Source organism: Petaurus breviceps, unplaced genomic scaffold, assembly GCF_028583685.1.
Source record: "Petaurus breviceps papuanus isolate PSGF00001 unplaced genomic scaffold, PetGlider_PUasm1.0 224, whole genome shotgun sequence".
Lineage (NCBI taxonomy): Eukaryota > Metazoa > Chordata > Mammalia > Diprotodontia > Petauridae > Petaurus > Petaurus breviceps.
Genome location: NW_027185887.1, coordinates 15,516,312 through 15,518,751, shown reverse-complemented (window position 1 = coordinate 15,518,751; position 2,440 = coordinate 15,516,312). Strand labels below are relative to the sequence as shown.

At 40.5% G+C, this 2,440-nt stretch overlaps 1 pseudogene; it reads right to left on the bottom strand.

Annotated features, from left to right (window-relative positions):
- The window catches only part of LOC138166505 (kallikrein-13-like), a 45,719-nt pseudogene extending 44,844 nt beyond the window's left edge, over window positions 1-875 (bottom strand).
- Between the last annotated feature and the right edge of the window lie 1,565 nt (window positions 876-2,440).

Genomic DNA, 2,440 nt, shown 5'->3' with positions numbered 1-2,440 from the left:
CTTTCTTTCTTTCTTTCTTTCTTTCTTTCTTTCTTTCTTTCTTTCTTCCTTCCTTCCTTCCTCTTTTCTTTCTTTTCTTTCCACATAGAGTATCAAACCCTCACCTGTCCTTTTCTGCCCATAGGGAATGTAAACTTTAATCTCTGAAATTTTTTTTGTTTGCTTTGTTTTTTTTCTCTCAAAGACCAACCTTAACCCCAAATCACTCTCGTCCCAAACCAAGTCCTACTTGGTCACTGTCTGGGCCCTGATTGGCTCAGAATAAATGTAAATAACAGTTATTTCTGTTTTGGCCAGAAACCCTGAGGATCTTCCCCTCCCGGATCTATTTTTTTTAATGGCCATTCTTTGCTTCATTTTTAAATTAAACCTTAAATCACTAAATCAGTCAAACTGAGACCTGTTAAAGACCTTAGCTTGAAAAGGCCAAGGTCCCCCACTGCATCCTGGGCCATCTACAGTCATCCTGATCCATATCTGGCCACTGGAGCCAGATGACTCCAGAGGAGAAAGTAAGACTAGTGATGTTGCAGAACCCTCCCTCCCTCACTTAAATCCGATTCATTTGCATCTCATGGCATCACCTCCTTGATGGCATGGTCCTCTTCGAGAATGAAGGACAAATAGCAGCAGCTTTGTATCTTAAGGTTCAGAGCAATGGATCTTCAGGGTACTTTATGGCATTTCAGAATGCAGTGCTGGGGATCCTCTGGGCCACTACTCCCCAGGACTTCCCTTGTCTCTACCGGGACACTTTCTGATAATTCTGAAGCTTTCTCACCTCCCCAAGGCTTTCTCAGGTTGCCCTTCATTCTTGTTACCTCAGGACACAGAGCCTTACAAGCTATCTGCGTCTCTGGCCCATCACTGGTCATATTGGTTGGCCTATTTGCCTATGCTGGTGCTGGCTTTGCTGATAGCCCCCTTTCCCTCCACCAGTGCATTTCTGGTTGACTTTTTGTACAGTTCTGGGGTAGAAGGTTACCATCTGTCTGCACTGGTTAGATCATATCTGGAGTATAAGTGACTCATTTTGAGAAAAAGTTTGCAAAGCCTGAGAGTGTCTAATGGAGGGCAATCAGGATGGTGAGAAGCAGTGGGTGGAAGCTGCAGAGAGACAAATTTCAGCTTATATAAAGGAAAAATCTTCTTAGCAGTCAGAGCTGTCCAAAAGTAGAAGTGTCTGCTTGGGTTGGTGCCGAGTTTCCCATTACAGAGTACATAAGGGGTGGGTGGAGGATGATTTGCCAGGGATGATATGGAAGGGAATCTTGCTTAAGTATGGGTTGGATTAAAAAGCTTCCCAGATACTGTCCAACTCCATGATTCTATTGTGTTTACTAAAAGTAGGAAAAAGTATTACTAAAAAAGGTTTTAGCCTCCTATCTTTATACATAGAAAGTCCTGCGACCAAAAAGATATATTCTAGGAGCTAGCTTGAGAAAATAATGTCAAAGATCATCCCTGTTAATGTTTATATCATATGTCTGAGTCCACCAGGGTCAGAATATTCCACTGGTTCCAGGCCATTTGGCAGACAAAGGCATGGAGGAGAGGCACATGGAAGGAATGATGGAAGAAAAGAGTGAAGAGGATGTGTGGGAAGGATCATGATAGAAACATTAATAAATGAGCCTTTCTGTGTCCAGTTTCCTTTCTCTTACTGTCTCTTAAAAATTGCTGCATAGGACTAACACTTACTATAGAGTCAACTCATGATTTGTAGAAAGTGGCATAGCTGACCAATAACACTTAATCTTTTAAGTAATTGATGACCATGGAACAAATAAAATTCCAATATCTATCTTCTGCAGAGATTACTTGGAACATATCCCCAGAATTCTTTATGTGACACTGAGATACTTTGACCATTCTGTGTTTTGCAAATAGATTTTAGTGAAGTCAGGATATTTTTAGTACCAGAGGAAACTATGTCTGGTGGCTCATTGTTGGTCCACTTGGATTCAGAGCATGTCAGAGATAAGAAATTGCTGTGTGGGTAATGACTTTAATCTAGTCATTCTGTGATACTTTAGAAGCCCTTCTTGGTTAGGCTAGAAAAAGTATGTTGTAGGAAGCAAATGTAGCTGGCCTTCTTCTAAGACTGCATAACCAGGATAATATAAATATGAAAGCACAAGATCAAGTTCAAATTGACATCATTTTCAATTAATGCAAGGATACAAACTGAGCCAAGGAGATGGTTTCTTTTACATTTTATGAAAGTGCAACCAAATCAAAAGTACCAAACTCTGGGGAAATGAATGTTTTTACATTTATCATCACTCTACATGAGATGAGGTATCAGAGGATTTCAGTCAAGAAAAAGACAGGAATTTAAGAATAACTTGAAGGACCAAGCAAAATTTTGCATCAACTGATGTGCCTGGTCCATCTAGTCCCTCCTACATGCTGCACACATACATTGATCAGAGCAATT